Below are 13,317 nucleotides of genomic sequence, written 5' to 3'. Positions count from 1 at the left end.
CTCTTAGTTTTTTTGACTGTTTCCTTGGCTGTGCAGAAGCTTTTGATCTTGATGAAANTGCAGAAGCTCTTTATCCTGATAAAGTCCCATAAGTTCATTTTATCTTTTATTTCTCTTGCCTTTGGAGATGTGTCGTGAAAAAGGTTGCTCTGGCCGATGTCATAGAAGTTGTTGCCTATGTTCTCCTCTAGAATTTTGATGGATTCCTGTCTCACATTGAGGTCTTTCATCCATTTGGAGTTTATTTTTGTGTATGGTGTGAGAGAGTGGTCAAGTTTCATTCTTTTGCATGTAGCTGTCCAATTTTCCCAGCACCATTTATTGAAGAGACTGTCTTTTTTCCACCGGATGTTTTTTCCTGCTTTATCAAAGATTAGTTGCCCAAAGACCCAAGGGTCCACTTCCTGGTTCTCTATTTTGTTGCATTTCTCTATGTGTCTANCCCAGAACCATTTATTGAAGAGACTGTCTTTTTTCCACCGGATGTTTTTTCCTGCTTTATCAAAGATTAGTTGCCCAAAGACCCAAGGGTCCACTTCCTGGTTCTCTATTTTGTTGCATTTCTCTATGTGTCTATTTTTGTGCCAGTACCATGCTGTCTTTGTGATCACAGCTTTGTAGTACAGCTCGACATCTGGCATTGTGATGCCCCCAGCTTTGTTTTTCCTTTTCAACAGTTCCATGGCGATTCGGGGCCTTTTCTGGTTCCATACAAATTTAAGGACTATTTGTTCCAGTTCTTTGAACAATGTCATCGGTATTTTGATCGTGATGGCATTGAAAGTGTAGATTTCTCTGGGTAGCATGGACATTTTAACTATGTTATTTCTTCCGATCCATGAGCATGGAATATTTTTCCATCTTTTTATGTCTTCCTCAATGTCTTTCAGGAGTGATTTATAGTTTCTAGAATATAGATCCTTTACATCTCTGGTTAAGTTAATTCCAAGGTAACGTATGATTTTTGGTGCTGTTGTAAATGGGATGGATTCCCTAATTTCTCTTTCTTCAGTCTCATTATTCGTGTATAGAAATGCAACTGATTTCTCAGCATTGATTTTGTATCCTGCCACATTACTGAATTGCTCTATAACTTCTAATAGTTTGGGAGTGGATTATTTTGGGTATTCCATATAGAGTATCATGTCATCTGCGAAGAGAGACATTTTGACTTCTTTGCAGATTTAGATACCTTTTATCCCTTTTTGTTGTCTGATTGCTGTTGCAAGGACTACTAGTACTATGTTGATTAATAGTGGCAAGAGTGGGCATCCTTGTTGTGTTCCTGATCTTAAGGGAAAGGCTTTCAGCTTTTCCCCATTAAGAATGATATTTACTGTAGGCTTTTCGTAGATGGTTTATATGAGATTGAGGAATGTACCCTCTATTCCTACACTCTGAAGGGTTTTAATCAGGAAAGAATGCTGTATTTGGTCAAATGCTTTTTCTGCATCAATTGAGAGGATCATATGATTTCTGAGTCTTTTCTTGTTGATATGATATATCACACTGATCAATTTGCGAATGTTGAACCACGCTTGCATCCCATGTATGAATCCCACTTGGTCATGATGGATAATCCTTTTAATGTACAGTTGGATTCTATTAGCCAGGATCTTGTTGAGGATTTTGGCATTCATATTCATTAAGGAAATTGGCCTGTAATTCTCCTTTTTGATGGGGTCTTTGCCTTGTTTAGGGATCAAAGTAATTGTGGCCTCATAGAATGAGTTCNATATTGGCCTCATAGAATGAGTTTGGTAGCTTTCCTTCTGTTTCTATTTTTTGAAATAGCTTTAGGAGAATAGGTATTATTTCTTCTTTGAATGTTTGGGAGAATTCGCCAGGAAAACCAACCGGGCCTGGAGTTTTGTTATTTGGAAGGTTGTTTATCACTGACTCAATCACTTCATGATAATTGGCCTGTTTAAAAAATCAATTTCTTCCTGTTTCAGTCTTCGTAGCTTATAGGTTTCCAGGAAGTCCTCCATCTATTCCGGATTGCTTAATTTATTGGCATAAAGCTGTTGATAAAAGTTTCTCCTAATCCTTCCAATTTCATTGGTATTGGTTGTGACTTCTCCTTTTTCAATCATACCTTTATTAATTTGGGCCTTTCTCTATTCTTTTGGATAAATCTTGCCAGCAGTTTGTCAATTTTATTGATTCTCTCTAAGAACCAGCTTCTAGTTTTGTTGATCTGCTCTACTGTACTCCTGGTTTCTAATTCATTGATTTCTGCTCTAATCTTGGTCAACTGCTTCCTCATGCGTCGATTAGGCCTGTCCCTCTGTTGCTGTTCCAGCTTCTTGAGGTGAGAATATAAAAACTGCATTTTAGATTTTTCTCTTCTTTTGAGTGAGGCTTGGATGGCTATGTATTTCCCCCTTAGGACTGCCTTTGCAGTATCCCATAGGTTTTGGACCATTGTGTTTTCATTCTCATTGGTCTCCATAAATTGTTTAAATTGATTTTTGATTTCCTGGTTTATCGAATCATTCCTGAGCAGGATGGTTCTTAGTCTCCAAGTGTTTGAGTTTCTTCCAAATTTTTCCTTGTACTTGAGTTCCAATTTCAGAGTGTTGTGGTCTGAGAATATGGAGGGGATAATTTCAGTCTTCCGGTATCGGTTGAGACCTGTTTTGTCCCAGAACATGGTTTATTCTTGAGAATGTTCCATGGGCATTGGAATAGAATGAGTATTCTTTGGTTCTGGGGTATATTGTTCTATATATATCTATGAGGGCCAACTCATCGAGTATGGCATTCAAAGCCCTTGTTTCTTTGTCAATTTTCTGCATGGGTGCTCTGTCTATTTCTGATAGTGGAGTGTTGAAGTCTCCTACTATTAGTGTATTTTTATCTATATGTGTCTTTATTGTAGTTAAGTGTTGGCTTGTGTATCTTGCTGCTCCCCTCTTGGGGGCATAGATATTTATAATTGTCATATCCTCTTGTTGGATACATCCTTTAAGAATAATATAGTGCCGGGGCACCTGGGTGGTATAGCGGTTAAGCGTCTGCCTTTGGCTCAGGGCGTGATCCCAGCATTCTGGGATCGAGGCCCACATCAGGCTCTTCTGCTGAGCCTACTTCTTCCTCTTCCACTCCCCCTGCTTGTGTTCCCTCTCTCGCTGGCTGTCTCTATCTCTGTCAAATAAATAAAAAATCTTAAAAAAAAAGAATAATATTGTGTCCTTCTGTATCTCTAACTATAGTCTTTAGTTTAAAATTCAATCTGTCTGATATGAGAAATGCTACTCCAGCTTTCTTTTGAGGTCCATTGGCATGAAAGATGGTATTCCATCCCTTTACTTTCAGTCTGAATGTATCTTTAGGTCAAAATGAGTCTCTTGTAGACAGCAAATGGATGGGTCTTCTCTTTTTATCCAATCTGCAACCCTGTGGCATTTTATGGGAGCATTTAGGCCATTTACATTGAGACTGAATATTGAGAGATATGATTTTAATGATGCCATGTTGCCAGTAAAGTCTTTGTTTCTATAGATTGTGACTTTCTGTTCTGTATCACTCTTGGGGCCTTTTTACTTTTATAGAACCTCCCTTAATATCTCCTGTAGGGCTGGTTTCGTGATTATGAAATTGGTCAATGATTGGAGATTCTGCAAGGTTTTTATTTCTCCATCAATTCTGAATGACAGCCTTGCTGGATAAAGGACCCTTGGCTGCATGTTTTTCTCTGAAAGAGCTTTAAAAATGCCCCCCCAACCCTTTCTCTCATTCCAGGTCTGTGTAGACAGGTCTGAGGTAATTCTGATACCTTTGCCTTGATACTTGAGAAATTTCTTTGCCCTGGCTGCTTTCAATACTGTATCCTTGGATCTAATATTTGTGAATTGCACTATGACGTGATGTGCCGTAGGTTTTCGTGGTTGAACTTGGGAGGGGTCCTCTCGCCTCTTGGACACGAATGTTTGTTTCCCTTGCTAGATTAGGGAAGTTTTCATCTACAATTTGTTCAAATATCTCTTCTAGACCTCTGTTTTTCTCCACCAGCCTCGGGGATGCCGATGATTCTGACATTGGAACGCTTCAGTGAGTCAGTAATCTCCCTAACCTACATTCTTAAGCATGGATTTTTTTAAGTCCAGATTCTATTTTAGCTTTCTCTTCTACTAACCCATCCTCTAGTTCGCTGATATATTCTTCTTCCTCATTCACCCTGGCCGTCAGAGCTTCTAGTTTTGACTGCATTTGGCTCATAGAATTTTTAATTTCTGCCAGATTTTCTCTCTTATCCGTCCTTAGAGATTCTATATTCTCGTTAACATTTTCGTTAATACTTTTTTCAAGTCTACACATCATCTTGACCATTGTTACTCTGAATTCCATTTCTGATAATTTGGTTATATCCATATCTATTAGTTCTGTGGCAGAGGCCGCAGAGTCATTGTCTTTTCTTTGCTGGAGGGGATTTCTCCTTCTTGTCATTCTGATGAGGAGAGGTTGTGGGGTTGCCCAGAGCCCAAATTATTGACCGGTTCCAGGCCGTGCGCTCTTGTTTTATAGGGATCTTAGGGATGTGGGCTTCTTGATTTTTCAGCCCACCTTCTGGGGGAGGGGCCTTCCGTGCCGATACTCAGGCAACCCTGTTTGGGTAGAGTCTCCGTGTCTCCTGCGAGGGGGGATGGGGATGGGCACACTGTGAGCCAGTATTTCCAGGCTGTTGTTCTCTGGTGGCTTTCCCTGGTGGTTTGCTGTGCCTCTGCTGAGAGTCAGAGTGGCAGTGGCCGAATCTCAGCCTCTGTCTCAGAACAGAGGGATCGTGGACCGTTCTCCACTGAGCTCTTCTGGCCACGTTAACTCTGTTTCTGTTGGTGCTGCTAAACCCTATAGCGTCCCAGGATGTGCGCCCCACAGCCGGTGTCCCAGCCCTCACTTCCAGTGCCGGAGCGTCTCTATCCTTTGTGTTCTAATACCGCCAGCCGCCATTCGCCAGCCACCCCCGCGCGCTCCGAAACTCCGGCCTTCAGTCTGGTCGTGCGCATTTCCCGGATCACGGTCTAAGTCTGCTCTCTTGCGGGTGCAGGTCTGCGAGTCCGCCTGCTCCCCCGTGCAGGTGGCTACTGCTTCCCGGCGCCCGAACGCGGCGGCTCCCTCCCCTTTCCGTTTATCTTCCGATATCTGTGCGCGATTTCACAGCTCCCAGCTTCGTACCTCAATACTCAGCACTGGAGATGTTCATTTGTAGAGATCCAGATGTATCTTCCTGCGTCTCAGGCTGATTCCATGGATGTTCAATCTGGTCTGGTACCTATCCAGCTCGACTCAGGGGACTGGCTGAAAAAGGAGTCACCTACTCCTCCGCCGTCTTAACTTGATCCCTGAGCCTTCTTTATTTTTAAGCCTCTTTATTTCTATTATAAGGTATGACTATGAACTAAGTAAATTGAACTTTTGTATTTGTGAAATCAGTTATATTTTCTGATATATGATAACAAATATACTGTGTATTTGTGTATTTGACTGAAACATACAGAAAATTGCTTTACTTTTTTTTTTTCTTTTTTAACAACCATGGTTGTGGTTTAATCAACAAAGTATTTAGTCACTTGCTACTTTGAGCCAATATTTTTGACTAGGGTGCTGCAGATATCTCATTTTAAATGATTAGACATGTGTTTAAATAATCAACATAGAGTGTCTGTTTTCTTTTAAGATTGGAGAGTTTTTATTTTGTCATTACTGAAATTTAGCTGAATGTCAGTTTCTGTGTTTGGATAGAATATAGAAACCAAGAATTCTTCTCATTTGCCAAAGCACAGCTGGTCTCCACTATTCCTTTTAGATTTCCTTTCACATAAGGTGAAGAGCAGTGCCTCATTTTACTTTCATAAAAAAAAAAGTGCCTTGAATTTTTCAATTAATTTTTCTTTGTTGACTAAGTTCTAAAGAAAGTGAAACCACAGATGCAATTTGGCACATGAATGATTCTGTTGTGCTTGTGTGACAGGCTACATAGTGACGTAAAAGTATTTGGAGCATAGAGGGTTCTCATTTTAATGGAAAAGTGCAACAAAATTGGCAATGAAAATAAAATATTTTTCCTGGATTCCTTCTATTGTGAATGTTGTTATTATCAGTAGGCTCCATCTTCTCCAGTATTGTTACTAGAGTTCAAAATACTAAAGGAGCTTTACCTTCAGACTGAACCTAATCCTGTCATATCAAAGAATCCTTTAAAAATCTAATGGGTTTTCAAATTCAGTGTCTTTTCAGACCTAGTATTCAGTGTTTTGAGGTGAATCCAACAAATACAAGTTTTACTCCAAGTCCAATTCTAGTGATCTAATTTGTACAATTAGCCATCTGCTTCAGTTATTCTTAGTGGCACTCTAGTACCCACTGCAAGTTCCAGTATGAAGGTTCTGATACTTGATTGGAGCATTGCCTAGTTTACCTGGTCCATTTCTCTGGTGCCCTAGGTTCAGTATCAGTGAAATATTACCTGCTTTGCTGAGTGTCATGATCCCAACAGGACAGCCTTTTTAGAACTGTCCTGTAAATAACAAAATAACTTATGACTCTACCCTTGCATTTTATGTATTACATTCTTAGACCATGTATTCTATGGAAGATGCTGAAGTGGGTAGGCTATGTTGGTAAGCCTTTGTAATTCATCACAATAAGTAATTATATGTTATTCAAAAATGTTTATAATTTTTGGACAGTGCAACTGAATTAATTAACACCTATACTTCCACTCCCATCAATTATAAATTAGTCTCCAAAAGCAACCATAGGGATGTAACAATCATAGAAGAATTTCAATAAAATATAAAAAAATGTGAAATTAATTTTGTCATAAACTTGTTAAATGACAGAGGTTTCCAAATGTTCTATGAATTATTAAAATTGCCCCTTTTTAAAATAAGGATCACTTGGAGTGGGGTGCTTAAGTGGATTTCTGAAAAAGCAATAATATTTTTTTATATGCATTTACAAGGATGCCTGGATGGCTCAGTGGGTTAAGTCTCTGCCTTCAGCTCAGGTCATGATCCCAGGGTCCTGGCATCAGTCCTGCATTGGGCTCCCTGCTCAGCAGGGAGTCTGCTTCTCCCTCTCTCTCCCTCTCCCCCCTGCTCATGGTCTCTCTCTCTCTCTCTCTCTCTGTCTCTCGCCCTCTCTCAAATAAATAAAATCTTTTAAAAAATCCATTTACAGGAAAAGTTGCGCAGTAACTTCAAAATGTATATCAATTAGTGACATAGACAGTGGAATATATATCTTCAAATTTAGTTGAGGACCTCAATAATTATATATTTATATTAAAAGTATTAAACTGTATTTGTCAGTTATTTTTATGAACTAACATTTATGGGGAATTAAATGCTACTATAGTTTGTACTAAACTTATTTTTAACTCTGTGTCATTCTAGTCTCTTTTTCTTCAAAAGTCTTTCTGGGTTAACAATACATAAAAATTTGGGACGCCTGGGTGGCTCAGTCATTAAGCGTTTGCTTTCATCTCAGGGTGTGATCCCAGAGTCCTGGGATGGAGCCCCACATTGGGCTACTCTGCTTGGAGCTGCTTTTTCCTCTCCCACTCCCCCTGCTTGTGTTCCCTCTCTCACTGGCTGTCTCTCTCCGTCAAATAAATAAATAAAATCTTTTAAAAAATGCATAAAAATTAAATAAATTAAAATTTCCTCTGAAATATAGTTCCTGGTTCTTATACTTTACAGAACAACTATGGCATGAGGTGCAGCCTAGACTGGTAAAATTGTCAGATAAGCAATATCTTTATTCTTACACTAGATTTGCTCTACCAAGAAGCTTTATATTATAGTTCAGTAAGCTCTTAACAAAATTAACTTGGCTTATTCAACTAATAATAAATTAAAAGAAATCCAAAAACTAGAAGATAAGTCTTTTGTTTCCAAAGCATGTGTGGATTGGGCCTCCAGGAGGAGAAGAAGGAGAAGGCGTATGAAGAAGGGGCAACCTGAGGATCCTGAGGGAGGGAAGGCAGTACTGTAGCAAAACAACTCAGAGGGGAGAGGGCAGAGATGGTGTGTGTGCTGAGGCTGAAGCCCTCTAAGGGACAGCAGAGGAACATGTTGGAGTTGGGGGAGGTAGGGGCGCTGTTAGAGGTGAAACAGGTTTATTTAGAGAAGGACCACCTTCAATATGCAATATATATGGTTAGTCTCCAGCAGGGGCTTATGGAGAGATTATTCAACCAGGGAACCCTTTCAAAATAGTATAAAAAATTCTGTTAAGCAGTTTTAAGAGCACTTTACTGGACTCTTCAAATCTGTCTGTCCATAGTAATGAGGTTAATCCTACTGCATATAGCTATGTTATGCTATTAACATTCATATTACCCTTGATGTGCTGCTGCCCAAAGCAGACCAGACTCCATTTCAAAACTGTGGAAAGGAAGAGCGATTAATGGACATAAGAATGAAAGAGAAACAGTTATTGAGGGAAAAGAAAGTGGGAGGTAGCATTAGTTGTATTATTTACCCACACGTTTGTTAGTTCATTTACTTATTAATAAACAAATATTTAATGAAGAACCATATATTAAAGGCACATTTTAGGCAAATTCCTTCCTTAAATAGCCTTTCCATCTCACTTGTATTTTATAGATCTAGATAGTGAGTTATATAATGATGAGTACAACCCCATTAATTAAGAGAGGTAGGGAGGAGGGATTTGTAATCTCAATTGATTTGCAGAATATAAATATCCCTTTCCACTCCACCTCCTACCATATAACTTACATCTTCCCTGAGGAGCCATTTGTCCTCACATATATTCCAAAATTAAAATGAATGCTGTATATATAATTTTTGGACAGTGCAACCATTTTTTATGGCATTCATTTTAATTTTGGAATATATATATTTTACAGAATAACTATAGCATGAGATGTAGTCTCTGTGTATGTGTGTGTGTGTGTGTGTATGTGTGTATGCATAGATAGATAAAATGATAGATTTGTAGATATCTCTATATATAGATATGTAGTTTTGAAACAGCATGCTGTCACTAGTTTAGGTCATCTGAACAGCTACACATTGATCAAATGACTGATATAAATAGAGGCAGATTTACTATGAAGTTAATGAAATTTTAGCTTAAGGCCCCTCACTTGTGTAGGATTCAGAAGAGGCCTGAGATTAGAAAATCATTGTCATATGAAGGGATAATCAAATGATATGCAGCCAAAAATGTTGGAAAAAAAGCATTGTAGACATATGTAAAGCAGTTTGTTAACACACATATGCTATTCTCTGCTATTCTCTTGGATTTTTTGATGTTTGTGATGTCAGCTTTTGTAAATTTGTCCTTTGTTGTGATTATTTTTCTCTATAAATTAATATTTTATTTAATCCAAATCTTGTATTAGTAGTTTTGTATCCTTTTGTTAAAGAGAGCCCCTGTCTATAAGCTTCAGACTCCTCAATACCATGATTCACCTCCTATTTATCCATGTCAAAAGACCTCCCTTTTATTTTTCCAGAGTAAATTAAAAATATCCTTAAAAGTGAAATAGAAGCTATAGACTTAGGTCTTTACTGAGTGCATTAATTTAGGCCTACAAAATAACTTCAATTTTTAATTCTGAAAAAAAAATTGTAATCATTTCTTTTTTTTTAAGATTTTATTTATTTATTTGAGAGATAGAGAGAGAGATTGCAACAGAGAACACAAGCAGGGAAGAGGGGAAGAAGAAGACTCTCTCCTGACACAGAGTTCTATCCTAGGACCTGAGCCTAAGGCAGACGCTTAATGGACTGAGCCACCCAGGTGCCCCTGTAATCATTTCTGTAGCCTTCTAGAATATTATTCTTGACCACATATGCAACTCAGGGGAAAATTAAGACAAAACATTTATACACATGAAGAAGAGATTGTAGTCTTTTAATTAAGGGACAAAAAAGCATGCAATCTGTACAATATGGAGTTCAGTAAACTAGGAATGCTCCTTATCATCTTGGAAAATTTTTAAGTGTTAGGTTTCTGGTCATAAGACATCTTTCTTCTAACATAATCATCTTTCGTGTTTAAGGGATATATGAAATTCCTGAGAAATCAAATGAAATGGAATTTTGTATTGAGCATAAAATAGGAAACTATCAAGTCAGTATTTCTTTCAAGTTCTATAATGACAATCCTCCCCAGGATTATTTTTTCCACTTTGAACTGCTAAGTGTATTTCACACAAAAGAAACGTTAGTCAAACTTTTAATTAATCAAACAATTTTATCTACTCCAATTGAAATTCAGTGCTTTATTTACAATCTGCTCTGAGAAAAAAAATTGAATCATAATTTAAATTCACTTAATTAAAGTGAATGAGATTATTTTATGAAATAAAGAGTAATTAGATTTTAGCAGATAATAACCCATGAATCTCTGAATTGTTTTTATGTTTGTTGTAGTACTGCACATAGTATTTTTCAATTAAAAAATGTTGATACCTGTGAGAAAGAGCAACTTGAAATCGATTTGTTAAAATGGAGCTTTTGTTAGTTAAAACACGATTAGATCTTGAGTTTTCCCCCTGAGAAGGTTCTTTCAAGTAAATTATGTGTTTAGAAGTATGGCTAAAGATGTTAGTTAATAATGATGAACACGCATGCTGCCCACATATGCATATGATCCTGCTTGCTTCTTTTTTAAAAAAGAAATGTGGCAGTGATGGATTTCCTTTATGATAAAAAAAAGACATTCATTAGAGGGTTGGCTAATGACAAAGGGCATAGTGTGGGTGGAAACAAAATATGATTTTTGTACAAAATTAACTGGCCAATATGTGACTCAAATCCGTGGCCTTGGACTCATTAGGTGTTTTCTAAATTGACAATCCTCTAATTATATTAATGAATCTCAAAATAATGACAAATCCTGTTTAAAAGAATAAAGTTCTTCAACTTCACTTGTTAAAACAGATGCAGACTATTAAACAAGGATTCCAAAAATGTTCTAACATTTCCTGGAATCACAGTGACAATAGGGAGAAAAAATTGTCTTTCTCTCTTTTCGTCCTGGTATTTGTTCACACATGTAGAGAATGCCATAATTAGCATTTGGTAGTCTACTGGCCAAGTATTGATAACACTAATAAGTATAAAAGATGATAGAGGGAACTCAAAAAAATAAAGAAGATAGAGATCAGAAATGCTGGATATTGCTAATATACTCTGTATGCATGTTCACACACACACACAAAATGGAAACCTAAGAAGTCTAGTAAGTTTTCTATTCTAAAACATTTAGTGCTGGGTCAGAGGCCATGCACCACCAAATCTAGTATTGGAGAATCAACAAATCTAAACTGGGCAATTAATTTGGGTCATTGATCATTTCAGCAATCTTTAGACCCAGTGCAAGAGGACTAAACAAATCCATCAGTTTGCATATTAAGCTGCCTTAAGGATTCATTCAGACAACTATTTGATCTTGCCAAATACTTAATAGCTAACTGATACCTTTACTTAGCATGATATTTTCTAAATTTTGTTCCTTGGATTTGTAATTAGTATTAGTTTTAAAGTCTCTGAGATGTATTGCAGCAAAGAAGTAGGTTCAACATGTTCTAAACCAGAATTTCCCCAAATTAATTGCCTGTGGAGTCTTTTTTTTCTTTTCTTTTTGTCAGTGACATCTATTATTGTTCAGTTGAGCCCACTTTGAGAAATGGTGACTTACAAGGAACTTATTATTTACTGAGAAAGCATATGAAAGAATAGATGAAAATTACTTGTATATTGAAGAACTATCACACAAGAGAAACTGAGACCCAGGTTTAGAATTACTTCTTTGTTTCTTAATTTTACATTTTTATATTTTAATGTATAAAATTATTCAATATTATATTTAAAATGATTAAAATCAAATTAATAGATTTAAGTAGCAATTCTTTAAGTTCTAGACATTTGGACTAAAGTGGCTTTACTATGCATCAAAACATGAATACAAGAGAAGCAATATCAGTTACTTGGCCAAAGTACAGTTTCTACTATATTACATTTTGCTTAATTAAAAGCCCCCTTAATAACATCCATTACGTGTAGTTTTCTTTCACTTCCTGCCTCAAATCTCTGTTATGTTGTCTTATGTTATTTTGTTGCTAAGTAGCACCCTTGAGATGACTGATACATTGGTTTGAAAAGGGGCTTTAGATGATACTCATACCATAAATGAAACTCACTTTACTTGATCATTATTTCTTTGTTAATTGTCCATGTTTTGCTAAGAGATTAATACTTCTTACAGACATGAAAGAGAACTCTTATGTATTCCAACGTATGTAATTCATCAGATCAACTCAATGATCTCTCATAGACCAATTTCATATTATAGATTATTGACATGCCTGGCCATTATGGTGTGACATATCAGTTTTGTCTGTTGACAGTCAACTATGGACACTAAAGCCACATATTTATTTATTTATTTTTTTAATGATTTTTTATTATATTATGTTAGTCACCATACAGTACATCCCCAGATTTAAAGCCACATATTTAAATCACTGTTTCCCTTGGTTAAGATTAAAAATAATGTTCAACATAGTAGATGTTGAAAATAAAACACTTATTTTTAGTATTTTATGAAGCTCTCCACAGGAAATAATATGCTTCATAGATCAATGACATTTGCAATTTCATTCTGTTTACCAAAGTCTGCTTACCAAAGTGAAGGGATTTCTAGTACTAACTTTCTCATTTCTATTTGTATTCTTGTTTAAACCATCAGAAAAATTCTTTTCTAAAATTAATCCGACTCAGATATACATACAGTATTCAAATTAGTTTTAAAATTATGTTTCTAATTGCATAACAGAGTGTTCCCTCACACTGTAAATGGTTGCTCCTGCAGTAAGCTTTAGCATAAGTTTAAGATAAAATTACGTCTTCTTTCAAGTGGAATTCTGCATTCATGAGGTATATGTGCTGGGAGCACTGGTAATTACATACCTTGTTGGAATAGTGGCAATCCCTATTTTTAGCTTACTAATAACTATTTTTGATACCCTATTTAGAAGAGCACAATACCATATAACTCCATGGTCAGAAACTTATTTTTTATCATTTGGAAAGAAATAAAATACTATGTCCTGAAACACATCAGTTTAATGGGATCTGGTCTTTCTATGGGTCTAATAATATCAGTAGAGAATTGACTTTTCTTGGTGAGTGTTTATTATGGAATACATACATCAGTACTGCTATACAAATTTCACAATCATGTTTAATGCTGGTAATAACTACTTTGTATAATGAGAACACTAGAAATAGTTATTTTCTAATGATGTTTTAAATGAAAAATTAATCTTTA

At 36.5% G+C, this 13,317-nt stretch overlaps 1 long non-coding RNA gene across 2 annotated transcripts in view; it reads left to right on the top strand.

The window, feature by feature from the left end:
* The window catches only part of LOC109491316, a 20,382-nt gene extending 10,719 nt beyond the window's left edge, over positions 1–9,663 (top strand). For both annotated transcript variants that reach the window (XR_002144658.2, XR_004622411.1), the window contains one exon: positions 9,632–9,663. This is a non-coding gene — a long non-coding RNA (uncharacterized LOC109491316). The remainder of the gene's footprint in view (positions 1–9,631) is intronic.
* Positions 9,664–13,317: the final 3,654 nt, after the last annotated feature.

Source organism: Ailuropoda melanoleuca, chromosome X (assembly GCF_002007445.2).
Source record: "Ailuropoda melanoleuca isolate Jingjing chromosome X, ASM200744v2, whole genome shotgun sequence".
NCBI lineage: Eukaryota > Metazoa > Chordata > Mammalia > Carnivora > Ursidae > Ailuropoda > Ailuropoda melanoleuca.
The sequence above is the reverse complement of the archived record's forward strand: the minus strand, read 5'-3'. Positions and strand labels throughout refer to the sequence as shown.